Source organism: Pleurodeles waltl, chromosome 9 (assembly GCF_031143425.1).
Source record: "Pleurodeles waltl isolate 20211129_DDA chromosome 9, aPleWal1.hap1.20221129, whole genome shotgun sequence".
Taxonomy (NCBI): Eukaryota; Metazoa; Chordata; class Amphibia; order Caudata; family Salamandridae; genus Pleurodeles; species Pleurodeles waltl.
In genome coordinates, this window is record NC_090448.1 from 953,799,960 (window position 1) to 953,825,512 (window position 25,553).

The window sequence follows — 25,553 nt, forward strand, 5'->3', positions numbered from 1 at the left end:
CTCCCGATAATAATGATACCTCACTTGTGTGGGTAGGCCTAGCGCCCGTGACAGGAAATGCCCCAAAACACAATGCAGACACATCACATTTTTTTAAAGAAAACAGAGGAATTTTTTGCAAAGTGCCTACCTGTAGATTTTGGCCTCTAGCTCAGCCGGCACCTAGGGAAACCTTCCAAACATGTGCATTTTTTAAAACTAGAGACCTAGGGGAATCCAAGATGGGGTGACTTGTGGGGCTCTGACCAGGATCTGTTACCCAGAACCCTTTGCAAACCTCACAATTTGGCTAAAAAAACATGTTTTCCTCACATTTTGGTGACAGAAAGTTCTGGAATCTGAGAGGAGCCACAAATTTCCTTCCACCCAGCGTTCCCCCATGTCTCCCGATAAAAATGATACCTCACTTGTGTGGGTAGGCCTAGCGCCCGTGACAGGAAATGCCCCAAAACACAACGCCGACACATCACATTTTTTGAAAGAAAACAAAGGTGGTTTTTGCAAAGTGCCTATCTGCAGATTTTGGCCTCTAGCTCAGCCGGCACCTAGGGAAACCTACCAAACCTGTGCATTTTTGAAAACTAGAGACCTAGGGGAATCCAAGATGGGGTGACTTGTATGGCTCTGACCAGGTTTTCCAGGTTTTCCTCACATTTCGGCGACAGAAAGTTCTGGAATCTGAGAGGAGCCACAAATTTCCTTCCACCCAGCGTTCCCCCAAGTCTCCCGATAAAAATGATGCCTCACTTGTGTGGGTAGGCCTAGCGCCCGTGACAGGAAATGCCCCAAAACACAACGTGGACACATCACATTTTTTGAAAGAAAACAGAGGTGTTTTTTGCATAGTGCCTACCTGTAGATTTTGGCCTCTAGCTCAGCCGGCACCTAGGGAAACCTACCAAACCTGTGCATTTTTGAAAACTAGAGACCTAGGGGAATCCAAGATGGGGTGACTTGTGGGGCTCTGACCAGGTTCTGTTACCCAGAATCCTTTGCAAACGTCAAAATTTGGCTAAAAAAACACGTTTTCCTCACATTTCGGTGACAGAAAGTTCTGGAATCTGAGAGGAGCCACAAATTTCCTTCCACCCAGCGTTCCCCCAAGTCTCCCGATAAAAATGATGCCTCACTTGTGTGGGTAGGCCTAGCGCCCGTGACAGGAAATGCCCCAAAACACAACGTGGACACATCACATTTTTTTTAAGAAAACAGAGGTGTTTTTTGCAAAGTGCCTACCTGTAGATTTTGGCCTCTAGCTCAGCCGGCACCTAGGGAAACCTACCAAACCTGTGCATTTTTTAAAACTAGAGACCTAGGGGAATCCAAGATGGGGTGACTTGTGGGGCTCTGACCAGGTTCTGTTGCCCAGAATCCTTTGCAAACCTCAAAATTTGGCTAAAAAAACATGTTTTCCTCACATTTCGGTGATAGAAAGTTCTGGAATCTGAGAGGAGCCACAAATTTACTTCCACCCAGCGTTCCCCCAAGTCTCCCAATAAAAATGATACCTCACTTGTGTGGGTAGGCCTAGCGCCCGTGACAGGAAATGCCCCAAAACACAACGCGGACACATCACATTTTTTTAAAGAAAACAGCGGTGTTATTTGCAAAGTGCCTACCTGCAGATTTTGGCCTCTAGCTCAGCCGGCACCTAAGGAAACCTACCAAACCTGTGCATTTCTGAAAACTAGAGACCTAGGGGAATCCAAGATGGGGTGACTTGTGGGGCTCTGACCAGGTTCTGTTACCCAGAATCCTTTGCAAACCTCAAAATGTGGCTAAAAAAACACGTTTTCCTCACATTTCGGTGACAGAAAGTTCTGGAATCTGAGTGGAGCCACAAATCTCCTTACACCCAGCGTTCCCCTAAGTCTCCCGATAATAATGATACCTCACTTGTGTGGGTAGGCCTAGCGCCCGTGACAGGAAATGCCCCAAAACACAATGCGGACACATCACATTTTTTGAAAGAAAACAGAGGAATTTTTTGCAAAGTGCCTACCTGTAGATTTTGGCCTCTAGCTCAGCCGGCACCTAGGGAAACCTTCCAAACATGTGCATTTTTTAAAACTAGAGACCTAGGGGAATCCAAGATGGGGTGACTTGTGGGGCTCTGACCAGGATCTGTTACCCAGAACCCTTTGCAAACCTCACAATTTGGCTAAAAAAACATGTTTTCCTCACATTTTGGTGACAGAAAGTTCTGGAATCTGAGAGGAGCCACAAATTTCCTTCCACCCAGCGTTCCCCCATGTCTCCCGATAAAAATGATACCTCACTTGTGTGGGTAGGCCTAGCGCCAGTGACAGGAAATGCCCCAAAACACAACGCCGACACATCACATTTTTTGAAAGAAAACAAAGGTGGTTTTTGCAAAGTGCCTATCTGCAGATTTTGGCCTCTAGCTCAGCCGGCACCTAGGGAAACCTACCAAACCTGTGCATTTTTGAAAACTAGAGACCTAGGGGAATCCAAGATGGGGTGACTTGTGGGGCTCTGACCAGGTTTTCCAGGTTTTCCTCACATTTCGGCGACAGAAAGTTCTGGAATCTGAGAGGAGCCACAAATTTCCTTCCACCCAGCGTTCCCCCAAGTCTCCCGATAAAAATGATGCCTCACTTGTGTGGGTAGGCCTAGCGCCCATGACAGGAAATGCCCCAAAACACAACGTGGACACATCACATTTTTTGAAAGAAAACAGAGGTGTTTTTTGCAAAGTGCCTACCTGTAGATTTTGGCCTCTAGCTCAGCCGGCACCTAGGGAAACCTACCAAACCTGTACATTTTTGAAAACTAGAGACCTAGGGGAATCCAAGATGGGGTAACTTGTGGGGCTCTGACCAGGTTCTGTTACCCAGAATCCTTTGCAAACGTCAAAATTTGGCTAAAAAAACACGTTTTCCTCACATTTCGGTGACAGAAAGCTCTGGAATCTGAGAGGAGCCACAAATTTCCTTCCACCCAGCTTTCCCCCAAGTCTCCCAATAAAAATTATACCTCACTTGTGTGGGTAGGCGTAGCGCCCGTGACAGGAAATGCCCCAAAACACAATGCGGACACATCACATTTTTTTAAAGAAAACAGAAGTGTTTTTTGCAAAGTGCCTACCTGTAGATTTTGGCCTCTAGCTCAGCCGGCACCTAGGGAAACTTACCAAACATGTGCATTTTTGAAAACTAGAGACCTAGGGGAATCCAAGAAGGGGTGACTTATGGGGCTCTGACCAGGTTCTGTTATCCAGAAACCTTTGCAAACCTCAAAATTTGGCTAAAAAAACACGTTTTCCTCACATTTCGGTGACAGAAAGTTCTGGAATCTGAGTGGAGCCAAAAATCTCCTTACACCCAGCGTTCCCCCAAGTCTCCCGATAAAAATGATACCTCACTTGTGTGGGTAGGCCTAGCGCCCGTGACAGGAAATGCCCCAAAATACAATGCGGACGCATCACATTTTTTGAAAGAAAACAGAGGAATTTTTTGCAAAGTGCCTACCTGTAGATTTTGGCCTCTAGCTCAGCCGGCACCTAGGGAAACCTACAAAACATGTGCATTTTTGAAAAATAGAGACCTAGGGGAATCCAAGATGGGGTGACTTGTGGGGCTCTGACCAGGATCTGTTACCCAGAACCCTTTGCAAACCTCACAATTTGGCTAAAAAAACACGTTTTTCTCACATTTCGGTGACAGAAAGTTCTGGAATCTGAGAGGAGCCAGAAATTTCCTTCCACCCAGCGTTCCCCCATGTCTCCCGATAAAAATGATACCTCACTTGTGTGGGTAGACCTAGCGCCCGTGACAGGAAATGACCCAAAACACAACGCCGACACATCACATTTTTGGAAAGAAAACAAAGGTGTTTTTTGCAAAGTGCCTATCTGCAGATTTTGGCCTCTAGCTCAGCCGGCACCTAGGGAAACCTACCAAACCTGTGCATTTTTGAAAACTAGAGACCTAGGGGAATCCAAGATGGGGTGACTTGTGGGGCTCTGACCAGGTTCTGTTACCCAGAATCCTTTGCAAACGTCAAAATTTGGCTAAAAAAACACGTTTTCCTCACATTTCGGTGACAGAAAGTTCTGGAATCTGAGAGGAGCCACAAATTTCCTTCCACCCAGCGTTCCCCCAAGTCTCCCAATAAAAATGATACCTCACTTGTGTGGGTAGGCCTAGCGCCCGTGACAGGAAATGCCCCAAAACACAATGCGGACACATCACATTTTTTTAAAGAAAACAGAGGTGTTTTTTGCAAAGTGCCTACCTGTAGATTTTGGCCTCTAGCTCAGCCGGCACCTAGGGAAACTTACCAAACATGTGCATTTTTGAAAACTAGAGACCTAGGGGAATCCAAGAAGGGGTGACTTATGGGGCTCTGACCAGGTTCTGTTATCCAGAAACCTTTGCAAACCTCAAAATTTGGCTAAAAAAACACGTTTTCCTCACATTTCGGTGACAGAAAGTTCTGGAATCTGAGAGGAGCCACAAATTTCCTTCCACCCAGCGTTCCCCCATGTCTCCCGATAAAAATGATACCTCACTTGTGTGGGTAGGCCTAGCGCCCGTGACAGGAAATGCCCCAAAACACAACGCGGACACATCACATTTTTTTAAAGAAAACAGCGGTGTTTTTTGCAAAGTGCCTACCTGCAGATTTTGGCCTCTAGCTCAGCCGGCACCTAGGGAAACCTACCAAACCTGTGCATTTTTGAAAACTAGAGACCTAGGGGAATCCAAGATGGGGTGACTTGAGGGGCTCTGACCAGGTTTTCCAGGTTTTCCTCACATTTCGGCGACAGAAAGTTCTGAAATCTGAGAGGAGCCACAAATTTCCTTCCACCCAGCGTTCCCCCAAGTCTCCCGATAAAAATGATACCTCACTTGTGTGGGTAGGCCTAGCGCCCGTGACAGGAAATGCCCCAAAACACAACGTGGACCCATCACATTTTTTGAAAGAAAACAGAGGTGTTTATTGCAAAGTGCCTACCTGTAGATTTTGGCCTCTAGCTCAGCCGGCACCTAGGGAAACCTACCAAACCTGTGCATTTTTGAAAACTAGAGACCTAGGGGAATCCAAGATGGGGTGACTTGTGGGGCTCTGACCAGGTTCTGTTGCCCAGAATCCTTTGCAAACCTCAAAATTTGGCTAAAAAAACACATTTTCCTCACATTTCGGTGACAGAAAGTTCTGGAATCTGAGAAGAGCCACAAATTTCCTTCCACCCAGCGTTCCCCCAAGTCTCCCAATAAAAATGATACCTCACTTGTGTGGGTAGGCCTAGCGCCCGTGACAGGAAATGCCCCAAAACACAATGCGGACACATCACATTTTTTTAAAGAAAACAGAGGTGTTTTTTGCAAAGTGCCTACCTGTAGATTTTGGCCTCTAGCTCAGCCGGCACCTAGGGAAACTTACCAAACATGTGCATTTTTGAAAACTAGAGACCTAGGGGAATCCAAGATGGGGTGACTTGTGGGGCTCTGACCAGGTTCTGTTACCCAGAATCCTTTGCAAACCTCAAAATTTGGCTAAAAAAACAAATTTTCCTCACATTTCGGTGACAGAAAGTTCTGGAATCTGAGAGGAGCCACAAATTTCCTTCCACCCAGCGTTCCCCCAAGTCTCCCAATAAAAATGATTCCTCACTTGTGTGGGTAGGCCTAGCGCCCGTGACAGGAAATGCCCCAAAACACAATGCGGACACATCACATTTTTTTAAAGAAAACAGAGGTGTTTTTTGCAAAGTGCCTACCTGTAGATTTTGGCCTCTAGCTCAGCCGGCACCTAGGGAAACTTACCAAACATGTGCATTTTTGAAAACTAGAGACCTAGGGGAATCCAAGAAGGGGTGACTTATGGGGCTCTGACCAGGTTCTGTTACCCAGAATCCTTTGCAAACTTCAAAATTTGGCTAAAAAAACACGTTTTCCTCACATTTCGGTGACAGAAAGTTCTGGAATCTGAGAGGAGCCACAAATTTCCTTCCACCCAGCGTTCCCCCATGTCTCCCGATAAAAATGATACCTTACTTGTGTGGGTAGGCCTAGCGCCCGTGACAGGAAATGCCCCAAACCACAACGTGGACACATCCCATTTTTTGAAAGAAAACAAAGGTGTTTTTTGCAAAGTGCCTACCTGCAGATTTTGGCCTCTAGCTCAGCCGGCACATAGGGAAACCTACCAAACCTGTGCATTTTTGAAAACTAGAGACCTAGGGGAATCCAAGATGGGGTGTCTTGTGGGGCTCTGACCAGGTTTTCCAGGTTTTCCTCACATTTCGGCGACAGAAAGTTCTGGAATCTGAGAGGAGCCACAAATTTCCTTCCACCCAGCGTTCCCCCAAGTCTCCCAATAAAAATGATACCTCACTTGTGTGGGTAGGCCTAGCGCCCGTGACAGGAAATGCCCCAAAACACAACGTGGACACATCACATTTTTTGAAAGAAAACAGAGGTGTTTTTTGCAAAGTGCCTACCTGTAGATTTTGGCATCTAGCTCAGCCGGCACCTAGGGAAACCTACCAAACCTGTGCATTTCTGTAAACTAGAGACCTAGGGGAATCCAAGATGGGGTGACTTGTGGGGCTCTGACCAGGTTCTGTTACCCAGAATCCTTTGCAAACCCCAAAATTTGGCTAAAAAAACACATTTTCCTCACATTTCGGTGACAGAAAGTTCTGGAATCTGAGAGGAGCCACAAATTTCCTTCCACCCAGCGTTCCCCCTAGTCTCCCAATAAAAATGATACCTCACTTGTGTGGGTAGGCCTAGCGCCCATGACAGGAAATGCCCCAAAACACAACGCGGACACATCACATTTTTTTAAAGAAAACAGCGGTGTTTTTTGCAAAGTGCCTACCTGCAGATTTTGGCCTCTAGCTCAGCCGGCACCTAGGGAAACCTACCAAACCTGTGCATTTTTTAAAACTAGAGACCTAGGGGAATCCAAGATGGGGTGACTTGTGGGGCTCTGACCAGGTTTTCCAGGTTTTCCTCACATTTCGGCGACAGAAAGTTCTGAAATCTGAGAGGAGCCACAAATTTCCTTCCACCCAGCGTTCCCCCAAGTCTCCCGATAAAAATGATACCTCACTTGTGTGGGTAGGCCTAGCGCCCGTGACAGGAAATGCCCCAAAACACAACGTGGACACATCACATTTTTGGAAAGAAAACAAAGGTGTTTTTTGCAAAGTGCCTATCTGCAGATTTTGGCCTCTAGCTCAGCCGGCACCTAGGGAAACCTACCAAACCTGTGCATTTTTGAAAACTAGAGACCTAGGGGAATCCAAGATGGGGTGACTTGTGGGGCTCTGACCAGGTTCTGTTACCCAGAATCCTTTGCAAACGTCAAAATTTGGCTAAAAAAACACATTTTCCTCACATTTCGGTGACAGAAAGTTCTGGAATCTGAGAGGAGCCACAAATTTCCTTCCACCCAGCATTCCCCCAAGTCTCCCAATAAAAATGATACCTCACTTGTGTGGGTAGGCCTAGCGCCCGTGACAGGAAATGCCCCAAAACACAATGCGGACACATCACATTTTTTTAAAGAAAACAGAGGTGTTTTTTGCAAAGTGCCTACCTGTAGATTTTGGCCTCTAGCTCAGCCGGCACCTAGGGAAACTTACCAAACATGTGCATTTTTGAAAACTAGAGACCTAGGGGAATCCAAGAAGGGGTGACTTATGGGGCTCTGACCAGGTTCTGTTACCCAGAATCCTATGCAAACTTCAAAATTTGGCTAAAAAAACACGTTTTCCTCACATTTCGGTGACAGAAAGTTCTGGAATCTGAGAGGAGCCACAAATTTCCTTCCACCCAGCGTTCCCCCATGTCTCCCGATAAAAATGATACCTCACTTGTGTGGGTAGGCCTAGCGCCCGTGACAGGAAATGCCCCAAACCACAACGTGGACACATCCCATTTTTTGAAAGAAAACAAAGGTGTTTTTTGCAAAGTGCCTACCTGCAGATTTTGGCCTCTAGCTCAGCCGGCACATAGGGAAACCTACCAAACCTGTGCATTTTTGAAAACTAGAGACCTAGGGGAATTCAAGATGGGGTGTCTTGTGGGGCTCTGACCAGGTTTTCCAGGTTTTCCTCACATTTCGGCGACAGAAAGTTCTGGAATCTGAGAGGAGCCACAAATTTCCTTCCACCCAGCGTTCCCCCAAGTCTCCCAATAAAAATGATACCTCACTTGTGTGGGTAGGCCTAGCGCCCGTGACAGGAAATGCCCCAAAACACAACGTGGACACATCACATTTTTTGAAAGAAAACAGAGGTGTTTATTGCAAAGTGCCTACCTGTAGATTTTGGCCTCTAGCTCAGCCGGCACCTAGGGAAACCTACCAAACCTGTGCATTTTTTAAAACTAGAGACCTAGGGGAATCCAAGATGGGGTGACTTGTGGGGCTCTGACCAGGTTCTGTTGCCCAGAATCCTTTGCAAACCTCAAAATTTGGCTAAAAAAACACATTTTCCTCACATTTCGGTGACAGAAAGTTCTGGAATCTGAGAGGAGCCACAAATTTCCTTCCACCCAGCGTTCCCCCAAGTCTCCCGATAAAAATGATACCTCACTTGTGTGGGTAGGCCTAGCGCCCGTGACAGGAAATGCCCCAAAACACAACGCCGACACATCACATTTTTGGAAAGAAAACAAAGGTGTTTTTTGCAAAGTGCCTATCTGCAGATTTTGGCCTCTAGCTCAGCCGGCACCTAGGGAAACCTACCAAACCTGTGCATTTTTGAAAACTAGAGACCTAGGGGAATCCAAGATGGGGTGACTTGTGGGGCTCTGACCAGGTTCTGTTACCCAGAATCCTTTGCAAACGTCATAATTTGGCTAAAAAAACACGTTTCCCTCACATTTCGGTGACAGAAAGTTCTGGAATCTGAGAGGAGCCACAAATTTCCTTCCACCCAGCGTTCCCCCAAGTCTCCCAATAAAAATGATACCTCACTTGTGTGGGTAGGCCTAGCGCCCGTGACAGGAAATGCCCCAAAACACAATGCGGACACATCACATTTTTTTAAAGAAAACAGAGGTGTTTTTTGCAAAGTGCCTACCTGTAGATTTTGGCCTCTAGCTCAGCCGGCACCTAGGGAAACTTACCAAACATGTGCATTTTTGAAAACTAGAGACCTAGGGGAATCCAAGATGGGGTGACTTGTGGGGCTCTGACCAGGTTCTGTTACCCAGAATCCTTTGCAAACCTCAAAATTTGGCTAAAAAAACAAATTTTCCTCACATTTCGGTGACAGAAAGTTCTGGAATCTGAGAGGAGCCACAAATTTCCTTCCACCCAGCGTTCCCCCAAGTCTCCCAATAAAAATGATTCCTCACTTGTGTGGGTAGGCCTAGCGCCCGTGACAGGAAATGCCCCAAAACACAATGCGGACACATCACATTTTTTTTAAAGAAAACAGAGGTGTTTTTTGCAAAGTGCCTACCTGTAGATTTTGGCCTCTAGCTCAGCCGGCACCTAGGGAAACTTACCAAACATGTGCATTTTTGAAAACTAGAGACCTAGGGGAATCCAAGAAGGGGTGACTTATGGGGCTCTGACCAGGTTCTGTTACCCAGAATCCTTTGCAAACTTCAAAATTTGGCTAAAAAAACACGTTTTCCTCACATTTCGGTGACAGAAAGTTCTGGAATCTGAGAGGAGCCACAAATTTCCTTCCACCCAGCGTTCCCCCATGTCTCCCGATAAAAATGATACCTCACTTGTGTGGGTAGGCCTAGCGCCCGTGACAGGAAATGCCCCAAACCACAACGTGGACACATCCCATTTTTTGAAAGAAAACAAAGGTGTTTTTTGCAAAGTGCCTACCTGCAGATTTTGGCCTCTAGCTCAGCCGGCACATAGGGAAACTTACCAAACCTGTGCATTTTTGAAAACTAGAGACCTAGGGGAATCCAAGATGGGGTGTCTTGTGGGGCTCTGACCAGGTTTTCCAGGTTTTCCTCACATTTCGGCGACAGAAAGTTCTGGAATCTGAGAGGAGCCACAAATTTCCTTCCACCCAGCGTTCCCCCAAGTCTCCCAATAAAAATGATACCTCACTTGTGTGGGTAGGCCTAGCGCCCGTGACAGGAAATGCCCCAAAACACAACGTGGACACATCACATTTTTTGAAAGAAAACAGAGGTGTTTTTTGCAAAGTGCCTACCTGTAGATTTTGGCATCTAGCTCAGCCGGCACCTAGGGAAACCTACCAAACCTGTGCATTTCTGTAAACTAGAGACCTAGGGGAATCCAAGATGGGGTGACTTGTGGGGCTCTGACCAGGTTCTGTTACCCAGAATCCTTTGCAAACCCCAAAATTTGGCTAAAAAAACACATTTTCCTCACATTTCGGTGACAGAAAGTTCTGGAATCTGAGAGGAGCCACAAATTTCCTTCCACCCAGCGTTCCCCCTAGTCTCCCAATAAAAATGATACCTCACTTGTGTGGGTAGGCCTAGCGCCCGTGACAGGAAATGCCCCAAAACACAACGCGGACACATCACATTTTTTTAAAGAAAACAGCGGTGTTTTTTGCAAAGTGCCTACCTGCAGATTTTGGCCTCTAGCTCAGCCGGCACCTAGGGAAACCTACCAAACCTGTGCATTTTTTAAAACTAGAGACCTAGGGGAATCCAAGATGGGGTGACTTGTGGGGCTCTGACCAGGTTTTCTAGGTTTTCCTCACATTTCGGCGACAGAAAGTTCTGAAATCTGAGAGGAGCCACAAATTTCCTTCCACCCAGCGTTCCCCCAAGTCTCCCGATAAAAATGATACCTCACTTGTGTGGGTAGGCCTAGCGCCCGTGACAGGAAATGCCCCAAAACACAACGTGGACACATCACATTTTTTGAAAGAAAACAGAGGTGTTTATTGCAAAGTGCCTACCTGTAGATTTTGGCCTCTAGCTCAGCCGGCACCTAGGGAAACCTACCAAACCTGTGCATTTTTGAAAACTAGAGACCTAGGGGAATCCAATATGGGGTGACTTGTGGGGCTCTGACCAGGTTCTGTTGCCCAGAATCCTTTGCAAACCTCAAAATTTGGCTAAAAAAACACATTTTCCTCACATTTCGGTGACAGAAAGTTCTGGAATCTGAGAGGAGCCACAAATTTCCTTCCACCCAGCGTTCCCCCAAGTCTCCCGATAAAAATGATACCTCACTTGTGTGGGTAGGCCTAGCGCCCGTGACAGGAAATGCCCCAAAACACAACGCCGACACATCACATTTTTGGAAAGAAAACAAAGGTGTTTTTTGCAAAGTGCCTATCTGCAGATTTTGGCCTCTAGCTCAGCCGGCACCTAGGGAAACCTACCAAACCTGTGCATTTTTGAAAACTAGAGACCTAGGGGAATCCAAGATGGGGTGACTTGTGGGGCTCTGACCAGGTTCTGTTACCCAGAATCCTTTGCAAACGTCAAAATTTGGCTAAAAAAACACATTTTCCTCACATTTCGGTGACAGAAAGTTCTGGAATCTGAGAGGAGCCACAAATTTCCTTCCACCCAGCATTCCCCCAAGTCTCCCAATAAAAATGATACCTCACTTGTGTGGGTAGGCCTAGCGCCCGTGACAGGAAATGCCCCAAAACACAATGCGGACACATCACATTTTTTTAAAGAAAACAGAGGTGTTTTTTGCAAAGTGCCTACCTGTAGATTTTGGCCTCTAGCTCAGCCGGCACCTAGGGAAACTTACCAAACATGTGCATTTTTGAAAACTAGAGACCTAGGGGAATCCAAGAAGGGGTGACTTATGGGGCTCTGACCAGGTTCTGTTACCCAGAATCCTATGCAAACTTCAAAATTTGGCTAAAAAAACACGTTTTCCTCACATTTCGGTGACAGAAAGTTCTGGAATCTGAGAGGAGCCACAAATTTCCTTCCACCCAGCGTTCCCCCATGTCTCCCGATAAAAATGATACCTCACTTGTGTGGGTAGGCCTAGCGCCCGTGACAGGAAATGCCCCAAACCACAACGTGGACACATCCCATTTTTTGAAAGAAAACAAAGGTGTTTTTTGCAAAGTGCCTACCTGCAGATTTTGGCCTCTAGCTCAGCCGGCACATAGGGAAACCTACCAAACCTGTGCATTTTTGAAAACTAGAGACCTAGGGGAATCCAAGATGGGGTGTCTTGTGGGGCTCTGACCAGGTTTTCCAGGTTTTCCTCACATTTCGGCGACAGAAAGTTCTGGAATCTGAGAGGAGCCACAAATTTCCTTCCACCCAGCGTTCCCCCAAGTCTCCCAATAAAAATGATACCTCACTTGTGTGGGTAGGCCTAGCGCCCGTGACAGGAAATGCCCCAAAACACAACGTGGACACATCACATTTTTTGAAAGAAAACAGAGGTGTTTATTGCAAAGTGCCTACCTGTAGATTTTGGCCTCTAGCTCAGCCGGCACCTAGGGAAACCTACCAAACCTGTGCATTTTTTAAAACTAGAGACCTAGGGGAATCCAAGATGGGGTGACTTGTGGGGCTCTGACCAGGTTCTGTTGCCCAGAATCCTTTGCAAACCTCAAAATTTGGCTAAAAAAACACATTTTCCTCACATTTCGGTGACAGAAAGTTCTGGAATCTGAGAGGAGCCACAAATTTCCTTCCACCCAGCGTTCCCCCAAGTCTCCCGATAAAAATGATACCTCACTTGTGTGGGTAGGCCTAGCGCCCGTGACAGGAAATGCCCCAAAACACAACGCCGACACATCACATTTTTGGAAAGAAAACAAAGGTGTTTTTTGCAAAGTGCCTATCTGCAGATTTTGGCCTCTAGCTCAGCCGGCACCTAGGGAAACCTACCAAACCTGTGCATTTTTGAAAACTAGAGACCTAGGGGAATCCAAGATGGGGTGACTTGTGGGGCTCTGACCAGGTTCTGTTACCCAGAATCCTTTGCAAACGTCATAATTTGGCTAAAAAAACACGTTTCCCTCACATTTCGGTGACAGAAAGTTCTGGAATCTGAGAGGAGCCACAAATTTCCTTCCACCCAGCGTTCCCCCAAGTCTCCCAATAAAAATGATACCTCACTTGTGTGGGTAGGCCTAGCGCCCGTGACAGGAAATGCCCCAAAACACAATGCGGACACATCACATTTTTTTAAAGAAAACAGAGGTGTTTTTTGCAAAGTGCCTACCTGTAGATTTTGGCCTCTAGCTCAGCCGGCACCTAGGGAAACTTACCAAACATGTGCATTTTTGAAAACTAGAGACCTAGGGGAATCCAAGATGGGGTGACTTGTGGGGCTCTGACCAGGTTCTGTTACCCAGAATCCTTTGCAAACCTCAAAATTTGGCTAAAAAAACAAATTTTCCTCACATTTCGGTGACAGAAAGTTCTGGAATCTGAGAGGAGCCACAAATTTCCTTCCACCCAGCGTTCCCCCAAGTCTCCCAATAAAAATGATTCCTCACTTGTGTGGGTAGGCCTAGCGCCCGTGACAGGAAATGCCCCAAAACACAATGCGGACACATCACATTTTTTTTAAAGAAAACAGAGGTGTTTTTTGCAAAGTGCCTACCTGTAGATTTTGGCCTCTAGCTCAGCCGGCACCTAGGGAAACTTACCAAACATGTGCATTTTTGAAAACTAGAGACCTAGGGGAATCCAAGAAGGGGTGACTTATGGGGCTCTGACCAGGTTCTGTTACCCAGAATCCTTTGCAAACTTCAAAATTTGGCTAAAAAAACACGTTTTCCTCACATTTCGGTGACAGAAAGTTCTGGAATCTGAGAGGAGCCACAAATTTCCTTCCACCCAGCGTTCCCCCATGTCTCCCGATAAAAATGATACCTCACTTGTGTGGGTAGGCCTAGCGCCCGTGACAGGAAATGCCCCAAACCACAACGTGGACACATCCCATTTTTTGAAAGAAAACAAAGGTGTTTTTTGCAAAGTGCCTACCTGCAGATTTTGGCCTCTAGCTCAGCCGGCACATAGGGAAACTTACCAAACCTGTGCATTTTTGAAAACTAGAGACCTAGGGGAATCCAAGATGGGGTGTCTTGTGGGGCTCTGACCAGGTTTTCCAGGTTTTCCTCACATTTCGGCGACAGAAAGTTCTGGAATCTGAGAGGAGCCACAAATTTCCTTCCACCCAGCGTTCCCCCAAGTCTCCCAATAAAAATGATACCTCACTTGTGTGGGTAGGCCTAGCGCCCGTGACAGGAAATGCCCCAAAACACAACGTGGACACATCACATTTTTTGAAAGAAAACAGAGGTGTTTTTTGCAAAGTGCCTACCTGTAGATTTTGGCATCTAGCTCAGCCGGCACCTAGGGAAACCTACCAAACCTGTGCATTTCTGTAAACTAGAGACCTAGGGGAATCCAAGATGGCGTGACTTGTGGGGCTCTGACCAGGTTCTGTTCCCCAGAATCCTTTGCAAACCCCAAAATTTGGCTAAAAAAACACATTTTCCTACCCATTTCGGTGACAGAAAGTTCTGGAATCTGAGAGGAGCCACAAATTTCCTTCCACCCAGCGTTCCCCCTAGTCTCCCAATAAAAATGATACCTCACTTGTGTGGGTAGGCCTAGCGCCCGTGACAGGAAATGCCCCAAAACACAACGCGGACACATCACATTTTTATAAAGAAAACAGCGGTGTTTTTTGCAAAGTGCCTACCTGCAGATTTTGGCCTCTAGCTCAGCCGGCACCTAGGGAAACCTACCAAACCTGTGCATTTTTTAAAACTAGAGACCTAGGGGAATCCAAGATGGGGTGACTTGTGGGGCTCTGACCAGGTTTTTCAGGTTTTCCTCACATTTCGGCGACAGAAAGTTCTGAAATCTGAGAGGAGCCACAAATTTCCTTCCACCCAGCGTTCCCCCAAGTCTCCCGATAAAAATGATACCTCACTTGTGTGGGTAGGCCTAGCGCCCGTGACAGGAAATGCCCCAAAACACAACGTGGAAACATCACATTTTTTGAAAGAAAACAGAGGTGTTTATTGCAAAGTGCCTACCTGTAGATTTTGGCCTCTAGCTCAGCCGGCACCTAGGGAAACCTACCAAACCTGTGCATTTTTGAAAACTAGAGACCTAGGGGAATCCAAGATGGGGTGACTTGTGGGGCTCTGACCAGGTTCTGTTGCCCAGAATCCTTTGCAAACCTCAAAATTTGGCTAAAAAAACACATTTTCCTCACATTTCGGTGACAGAAAGTTCTGGAATCTGAGAGGAGCCACAAATTTCCTTCCACCCAGCGTTCCCCCAAGTCTCCCGATAAAAATGATACCTCACTTGTGTGGGTAGGCCTAGCGCCCGTGACAGGAAATGCCCCAAAACACAACGCCGACACATCACATTTTTGGAAAGAAAACAAAGGTGTTTTTTGCAAAGTGCCTATCTGCAGATTTTGGCCTCTAGCTCAGCCGGCACCTAGGGAAACCTACCAAACCTGTGCATTTTTGAAAACTAGAGACCTAGGGGAATCCAAGATGGGGTGACTTGTGGGGCTCTGACCAGGTTCTGTTACCCAGAATCCTTTGCAAACGTCAAAATTTGGCTAAAAAAACACATTTTCCTCACATTTCGGTGACAGAAAGTTCTGGAATCTGAGAGGAGCCACAAATTTCCTTCCACCCAGCGTTCCCCCAAGTCTCCCAATAAAAATGATACCTCACTTGTGTGGGTAGGCCTAGCGCCCGTGACAGGAAATGCCCCAAAACACAATGCGGACACATCACATTTTTTTAAAGAAAACAGAGGTGTTTTTTGCAAAGTGCCTACCTGTAGATTTTGGCCTCTAGCTCAGCCGGCACCTAGGGAAACTTACCAAACATGTGCATTTTTGAAAACTAGAGACCTAGGGGAATCCAAGATGGGGTGACTTGTGGGGCTCTGACCAGGTTCTGTTACCCAGAATCCTTTGCAAACCTCAAAATTTGGCTAAAAAAACAAATTTTCCTCACATTTCGGTGACAGAAAGTTCTGGAATCTGAGAGGAGCCACAAATTTCCTTCCACCCAGCGTTCCCCCAAGTCTCCCAATAAAAATGATTCCTCACTTGTGTGGGTAGGCCTAGCGCCCGTGACAGGAAATGCCCCAAAACACAATGCGGACACATCACATTTTTTTTAAAGAAAACAGAGGTGTTTTTTGCAAAGTGCCTACCTGTAGATTTTGGCCTCTAGCTCAGCCGGCACCTAGGGAAACTTACCAAACATGTGCATTTTTGAAAACTAGAGACCTAGGGGAATCCAAGAAGGGGTGACTTATGGGGCTCTGACCAGGTTCTGTTACCCAGAATCCTTTGCAAACTTCAAAATTTGGCTAAAAAAACACGTTTTCCTCACATTTCGGTGACAGAAAGTTCTGGAATCTGAGAGGAGCCACAAATTTCCTTCCACCCAGCGTTCCCCCATGTCTCCCGATAAAAATGATACCTCACTTGTGTGGGTAGGCCTAGCGCCCGTGACAGGAAATGCCCCAAACCACAACGTGGACACATCCCATTTTTTGAAAGAAAACAAAGGTGTTTTTTGCAAAGTGCCTACCTGCAGATTTTGGCCTCTAGCTCAGCCGGCACATAGGGAAACTTACCAAACCTGTGCATTTTTGAAAACTAGAGACCTAGGGGAATCCAAGATGGGGTGTCTTGTGGGGCTCTGACCAGGTTTTCCAGGTTTTCCTCACATTTCGGCGACAGAAAGTTCTGGAATCTGAGAGGAGCCACAAATTTCCTTCCACCCAGCGTTCCCCCAAGTCTCCCAATAAAAATGATACCTCACTTGTGTGGGTAGGCCTAGCGCCCGTGACAGGAAATGCCCCAAAACACAACGTGGACACATCACATTTTTTGAAAGAAAACAGAGGTGTTTTTTGCAAAGTGCCTACCTGTAGATTTTGGCATCTAGCTCAGCCGGCACCTAGGGAAACCTACCAAACCTGTGCATTTCTGTAAACTAGAGACCTAGGGGAATCCAAGATGGCGTGACTTGTGGGGCTCTGACCAGGTTCTGTTCATCAGAATCCTTTGCAAACCCCAAAATTTGGCTAAAAAAACACATTTTCCTACCCATTTCGGTGACAGAAAGTTCTGGAATCTGAGAGGAGCCACAAATTTCCTTCCACCCAGCGTTCCCCCTAGTCTCCCAATAAAAATGATACCTCACTTGTGTGGGTAGGCCTAGCGCCCGTGACAGGAAATGCCCCAAAACACAACGCGGACACATCACATTTTTATAAAGAAAACAGCGGTGTTTTTTGCAAAGTGCCTACCTGCAGATTTTGGCCTCTAGCTCAGCCGGCACCTAGGGAAACCTACCAAACCTGTGCATTTTTTAAAACTAGAGACCTAGGGGAATCCAAGATGGGGTGACTTGTGGGGCTCTGACCAGGTTTTCCAGGTTTTCCTCACATTTCGGCGACAGAAAGTTCTGAAATCTGAGAGGAGCCACAAATTTCCTTCCACCCAGCGTTCCCCCAAGTCTCCCGATAAAAATGATACCTCACTTGTGTGGGTAGGCCTAGCGCCCGTGACAGGAAATGCCCCAAAACACAACGTGGAAACATCACATTTTTTGAAAGAAAACAGAGGTGTTTATTGCAAAGTGCCTACCTGTAGATTTTGGCCTCTAGCTCAGCCGGCACCTAGGGAAACCTACCAAACCTGTGCATTTTTGAAAACTAGAGACCTAGGGGAATCCAAGATGGGGTGACTTGTGGGGCTCTGACCAGGTTCTGTTGCCCAGAATCCTTTGCAAACCTCAAAATTTGGCTAAAAAAACACATTTTCCTCACATTTCGGTGACAGAAAGTTCTGGAATCTGAGAGGAGCCACAAATTTCCTTCCACCCAGCGTTCCCCCAAGTCTCCCGATAAAAATGATACCTCACTTGTGTGGGTAGGCCTAGCGCCCGTGACAGGAAATGCCCCAAAACACAACGCCGACACATCACATTTTTGGAAAGAAAACAAAGGTGTTTTTTGCAAAGTGCCTATCTGCAGATTTTGGCCTCTAGCTCAGCCGGCACCTAGGGAAACCTACCAAACCTGTGCATTTTTGAAAACTAGAGACCTAGGGGAATCCAAGATGGGGTGACTTGTGGGGCTCTGACCAGGTTCTGTTACCCAGAATCCTTTGCAAACGTCAAAATTTGGCTAAAAAAACACATTTTCCTCACATTTCGGTGACAGAAAGTTCTGGAATCTGAGAGGAGCCACAAATTTCCTTCCACCCAGCATTCCCCCAAGTCTCCCAATAAAAATGATACCTCACTTGTGTGGGTAGGCCTAGCGCCCGTGACAGGAAATGCCCCAAAACACAATGCGGACACATCACATTTTTTTAAAGAAAACAGAGGTGTTTTTTGCAAAGTGCCTACCTGTAGATTTTGGCCTCTAGCTCAGCCGGCACCTAGGGAAACTTACCAAACATGTGCATTTTTGAAAACTAGAGACCTAGGGGAATCCAAGAAGGGGTGACTTATGGGGCTCTGACCAGGTTCTGTTACCCAGAATCCTTTGCAAACTTCAAAATTTGGCTAAAAAAACACGTTTTCCTCACATTTCGGTGACAGAAAGTTCTGGAATCTGAGAGGAGCCACAAATTTCCTTCCACCCAGCGTTCCCCCATGTCTCCCGATAAAAATGATACCTCACTTGTGTGGGTAGGCCTAGCGCCCGTGACAGGAAATGCCCCAAACCACAACGTGGACACATCCCATTTTTTGAAAGAAAACAAAGGTGTTTTTTGCAAAGTGCCTACCTGCAGATTTTGGCCTCTAGCTCAGCCGGCACCTAGGGAAACCTACCAAACCTGTGCATTTTTGAAAACTAGAGACCTAGGGGAATCCAAGATGGGGTGTCTTGTGGGGCTCTGACCAGGTTTTCCAGGTTTTCCTCACATTTCGGCGACAGAAAGTTCTGGAATCTGAGAGGAGCCACAAATTTCCTTCCACCCAGCGTTCCCCCAAGTCTCCCAATAAAAATGATACCTCACTTGTGTGGGTAGGCCTAGCGCCCGTGACAGGAAATGCCCCAAAACACAACGTGGACACATCACATTTTTTGAAAGAAAACAGAGGTGTTTTTTGCAAAGTGCCTACCTGTAGATTTTGGCATCTAGCTCAGCCGGCACCTAGGGAAACCTACCAAACCTGTGCATTTCTGTAAACTAGAGACCTAGGGGAATCCAAGATGGGGTGACTTGTGGGGCTCTGACCAGGTTCTGTTACCCAGAATCCTTTGCAAACCCCAAAATTTGGCTAAAAAATCACATTTTCCTCACATTTCGGTGACAGAAAGTTCTGGAATCTGAGAGGAGCCACAAATTTCCTTCCACCCAGCGTTCCCCCTAGTCTCCCAATAAAAATGATACCTCACTTGTGTGGGTAGGCCTAGCGCCCGTGACAGGAAATGCCCCAAAACACAACGCGGACACATCACATTTTTTTAAAGAAAACAGCGGTGTTTTTTGCAAAGTGCCTACCTGCAGATTTTGGCCTCTAGCTCAGCCGGCACCTAGGGAAACCTACCAAACCTGTGCATTTTTTAAAACTAGAGACCTAGGGGAATCCAAGATGGGGTGACTTGTGGGGCTCTGACCAGGTTTTCCAGGTTTTCCTCACATTTCGGCGACAGAAAGTTCTGGAATCTGAGAGGAGCCACAAATTTCCTTCCACCCAGCGTTCCCCCAAGTCTCCCGATAAAAATGATACCTCACTTGTGTGGGTAGGCCTAGCGCCCGTGACAGGAAATGCCCCAAAACACAACGTGGACACATCACATTTTTTGAAAGAAAACAGAGGTGTTTTTTGCAAAGTGCCTACCTGTAGATTTTGGCCTCTAGCTCAGCCGGCACCTAGGGAAACCTACCAAACCTGTGCATTTTTGAAAACTAGAGACCTAGGGGAATCCAAGATGGGGTGACTTGTGGGGCTCTGACCAGGTTCTGTTGCCTAGAATCCTTTGCAAACCTCAAAATTTGGCTAAAAAAACATGTTTTCCTCACATTTCGGTGATAGAAAGTTCTGGAATCTGAGAGGAGCCACAAATTTACTTCCACCCAGCGTTCCCCCAAGTCTCCCAATAAAAATGATACCTCACTTGTGTGGGTAGGCCTAGCGCCCGTGACAGGAAATGCCCCAAAACACAACGCGGACACATCACATTTTTTAAAAGAAAACAGCGGTGTTTTTTGCAAAGTGCCTACCTGCAGATTTTGGCCTCTAGCTCAGCCGGCACCTAGGGAAACCTACCAAACCTGTGCATTTTTGAAAACTAGAGACCTAGGGGAATCCAAGATGGGGTGACTTGTGGGGCTCTGACCAGGTTTTCCAAGTTTTCCTCACATTTCGGCGACAGAAAGTTCTGGAATCTGAGAGGAGCCACAAATTTCCTTCCACCCAGCGTTCCCCCAAGTCTCCCGATAAAAATGATACCTCACTTGTGTGGGTAGGCCTAGCGCCCGTGACAGGAAATGCCCCAAAACACAACGTGGACACATCAAATTTTTTGAAAGAAAACAGAGGTGTTTTTTGCAAAGTGCCTACCTGTAGATTTTGGCCTCTAGCTCAGCCGGCACCTAGGGAAATCTACCAAACCTGTGCATTTTTGAAAACTAGAGACCTAGGGGAATCCAAGATGGGGTGACTTGTGGGGCTCTGACCAGGTTTTCCAGGTTTTCCTCACATTTCGGCGACAGAAAGTTCTGGAATCTGAGAGGAGCCACAAATTTCCTTCCACACAGCGTTCCCCCAAGTCTCCCGATAAAAATGATACCTCACTTGTGTGGGTAGGCCTAGCGCCCGTGACAAGAAATGCCCCAAAACACAATGCGGACACATCACATTTTTTGAAAGAAAACAGAGGAATTTTTTGCAAAGTGCCTACCTGTAGATTTTGGCCTCTAGCTCAGCCGGCACCTAGGGAAACCTTCCAAACATGTGCATTTTTTAAAACTAGAGACCTAGGGGAATCCAAGATGGGGTGACTTGTGGGGCTCTGACCAGGATCTGTTACCCAGAACCCTTTGCAAACCTCACAATTTGGCTAAAAAAACATGTTTTCCTCACATTTTGGTGACAGAAAGTTCTGGAATCTGAGAGGAGCCACAAATTTCCTTCCACCCAGCGTTCCCCCATGTCTCCCGATAAAAATGATACCTCACTTGTGTGGGTAGGCCTAGCGCCAAGGACAGGAAATGCACCAAAACACAACGCCGACACATCACATTTTTTGAAAGAAAACAAAGGTGGTTTTTGCAAAGTGCCTATCTGCAGATTTTGGCCTCTAGCTCAGCCGGCACCTAGGGAAACCTACCAAACCTGTGCATTTTTTAAACCTAGAGACCTAGGGGAATCCAAGATGGGGTGACTTGTGGGGCTCTGACCAGGTTCTGTTACCCAGAATCCTTTGCAAACCTCAAAATTTGGCTAAAAAAACACATTTTCCTCACATTTCGGTGACAGAAAGTTCTGGAATCTGAGAGGAGCCACAAATTTCCTTCCACCCAGCGTTCCCCCAAGTCTCCCAATAAAAATGATACCTCACTTGTGTGGGTAGGCATAGCGCCCGTGACAGGAAATGCCCCAAAACACAATGCGGACACATCACATTTTTTGAAAGAAAACAGAGGTGTTTTTTGCAAAGTGCCTACCTGTAGATTTTGGCCTCTAGCTCAGCCGGCACCTAGAGAAACTTACCAAACATGTGCATTTTTGAAAACTAGAGACCTAGGGGAATCCAAGAAGGGGTGACTTATGGGGCTCTGACCAGGTTCTGTTACCCAGAATCCTTTGCAAACTTCAAAATTTGGCTAAAAAAACACGTTTTCCTCACATTTCGGTGACAGAAAGTTCTGGAATCTGAGAGGAGCCACAAATTTCCTTCCACCCAGCGTTCCCCCTAGTCTCCCAATAAAAATGATACCTCACTTGTGTGGGTAGGCCTAGCGCCCGTGACAGGAAATGCCCCAAAACACAACGCGGACACATCACATTTTTTAAAAGAAAACAGCTGTGTTTTTTGCAAAGTGCCTACCTGCAGATTTTGGCCTCTAGCTCAGCCGGCACCTAGGGAAACCTACCAAGCCTGTGCATTTTTGAAAACTAGAGACCTAGGGGAATCCAAGATGGGGTGACTTGTGGGGCTCTGACCAGGTTCTGTTACCCAGAATCCTTTGCAAACTTCAAAATTTGGCTAAAAAAACACGTTTTCCTCACATTTCGGTGACAGAAAGTTCTGGAATCTGAGAGGAGCCACAAATTTCCTTCCACCCAGCGTTCCCCCATGTCTCCCGATAAAAATGATACCTCACTTGTGTGGGTAGGCCTAGCGCCCGTGACAGGAAATGCCCCAAACCACAACGTGGACACATCACATTTTTTGAAAGAAAACAAAGATGTTTTTTGCAAAGTGCCTACCTGCAGATTTTGGCCTCTAGCTCAGCCGGCACATAGGGAAACCTACCAAACCTGTGCATTTTTGAAAACTAGAGACCTAGGGGAATCCAAGATGGGGTGTCTTGTGGGGCTCTGACCAGGTTTTCCAGGTTTTCCTCACATTTCGGCGACAGAAAGTTCTGGAATCTGAGAGGAGCCACAAATTTCCTTCCACCCAGCGTTCCCCCAAGTCTCCCAATAAAAATGATACCTCACTTGTGTGGGTAGGCCTAGCGCCCGTGACAGGAAATGCCCCAAAACACAACGTGGACACATCACATTTTTTGAAAGAAAACAGAGGTGTTTTTTGCAAAGTGCCTACCTGTAGATTTTGGCATCTAGCTCAGCCGGCACCTAGGGAAACCTACCAAACCTGTGCATTTTTTAAAACTAGAGACCTAGGGGAATCCAAGATGGGGTGACTTGTGGGGCTCTGACCAGGTTCTGTTGCCCAGAATCCTTTGCACACCTCAAAATTTGGCTAAAAAAACATGTTTTCCTCACATTTCGGTGATAGAAAGTTCTGGAATCTGAGAGGAGCCACAAATTTACTTCCACCCAGCGTTCCCCCAAGTCTCCCAATAAAAATGATACCTCACTTGTGTGGGGAGGCCTAGCGCCCGTGACAGGAAATGCCCCAAAACACAACGCGGACACATCACATTTTTTTAAAGAAAACAGCGGTGTTTTTTGCAAAGTGCCTACCTGCAGATTTTGGCCCCTAGCTCAGCCGGCACCTAGGGAAACCTACCAAACCTGTGCATTTTTGAAAACTAGAGACCTAGGGGAATCCAAGATGGGGTGACTTGTGGGGCTCTGACCAGGTTTTCCAAGTTTTCCTCACATTTCGGCGACAGAAAGTTCTGGAATCTGAGAGGAGCCACAAATTTCCTTCCACCCAGCGTTCCCCCAAGTCTCCCGATAAAAATGATACCTCACTTGTGTGGGTAGGCCTAGCGCCCGTGACAGGAAATGCCCCAAAACACAACGTGGACACATCAAATTTTTTGAAAGAAAACAGAGGTGTTTTTTGCAAAGTGCCTACCTGTAGATTTTGGCCTCTAGCTCAGCCGGCACCTATGGAAATCTACCAAACCTGTGCATTTTTGAAAACTAGAGACCTAGGGGAATCCAAGATGGGGTGACTTGTGGGGCTCTGACCAGGTTTTCCAGGTTTTCCTCACATTTCGGCGACAGAAAGTTCTGGAATCTGAGAGGAGCCACAAATTTCCTTCCACCCAGCGTTCCCCCAAGTCTCCCGATAAAAATGATACCTCACTTGTGTGGGTAGGCCTAGCACCCGTGACAGGAAATGCCCCAAAACACAACGTGGACACATCACATTTTTTGAAAGAAAACAGAGGTGTTTTTTGCAAAGTGCCTACCTGTAGATTTTGGCCTCTAGCTCAGCCGGCACCTAGGGAAACCTACCAAACCTGTGCATTTTTGAAACCTAGAGACCTAGGGGAATCCAAGATGGGGTGACTTGTGGGGCTCTGACCAGGTTCTGTTACCCAGAATCCTTTGCAAACCTCAAACTTTGGCTAAAAAAACACATTTTCCTCACATTTCGGTGACAGAAAGTTCTGGAATCTGAGAGGAGCCACAAATTTCCTTCCACCCAGCGTTCCCCCAAGTCTCCCAATAAAAATGATACCTCACTTGTGTGGGTAGGCATAGCGCCCGTGACAGGAAATGCCCCAAAACACAATGCGGACACATCACATTTTTTGAAAGAAAACAGAGGTGTTTTTTGCAAAGTGCCTACCTGTAGATTTTGGCCTCTAGCTCAGCCGGCACCTAGGGAAACTTACCAAACATGTGCATTTTTGAAAACTAGAGACCTAGGGGAATCCAAGAAGGGGTGACTTATGGGGCTCTGACCAGGTTCTGTTACCCAGAATCCTTTGCAAACTTCAAAATTTGGCTAAAAAAACACGTTTTCCTCACATTTCGGTGACAGAAAGTTCTGGAATCTGAGAGGAGCCACAAATTTCCTTCCACCCAGCGTTCCCCCTAGTCTCCCAATAAAAATGATACCTCACTTGTGTGGGTAGGCCTAGCGCCCGTGACAGGAAATGCCCCAAAACACAACGCGGACACATCACATTTTTTTAAAGAAAACAGCAGTGTTTTTTGCAAAGTGCCTACCTGCAGATTTTGGCCTCTAGCTCAGCCGGCACCTAGGGAAACCTACCAAGCCTGTGCATTTTTGAAAACTAGAGACCTAGGGGAATCCAAGATGGGGTGACTTTTGGGGCTCTGACCAGGTTTTCCAGGTTTTCCTCACATTTCGGCGACAGAAAGTTCTGGAATCTGAGAGGAGCCACAAATTTCCTTCCACCCAGCGTTCCCCAAGTCTCCCGATAAAAATGATACCTCACTTGTGTGGGTAGGCCTAGCGCCCGTGACAGGAAATGCCCCAAAACACAACGTGGACACATCACATTTTTTTAAAGAAAACAGAGGTGTTTTTTGCAAAGTGCCTACCTGTAGATTTTGGCCTCTAGCTGAGCCGGCACCTAGGGAAACCTACCAAACCTGTGCATTTTTGAAAACTAGAGACCTAGGGGAATCCAAGATTGGGTGACTTGTTGGGCTCTGACCAGGTTCTGTTGCCCAGAATCCTTTGCAAACCTCAAAATTTGGCTAAAAAAACATGTTTTCCTCACATTTCGGTGATAGAAAGTTCTGGAATCTGAGAGGAGCCACAAATTTACTTCCACCCAGCGTTCCCCCAAGTCTCCCAATAAAAATGATACCTCACTTGTGTGGGTAGGCCTAGCGCCTGTGACAGGAAACGCTCCAAAACATAACGTGGAAACATCACATTTTTTTAAAGAAAACAAAGGTGTTTTTTGCAAAGTGCCTACCTGTAGATTTTGGCCTTTAGCTCAGCCGGCACCTAGGGAAACCTACCAAACCGGTGCATTTTTGAAACCTAGAGACCTAGGGGACTCCAAGATGGGGTCACTTGTGGGGCTCTGACCAGGTTCTGTTACCCAGAATCCTTTGCAAACCTCAAAGTTGGCTTAAAAAACACGTTTTCCTCACATTTCGGTGATAGAAAGTTCTGGAATCTGAGAGGAGCCACAAATTTCCTTCCACCCAGCGTTCCCCCATGTCTCCCGATAAAAATGATACCTCACTT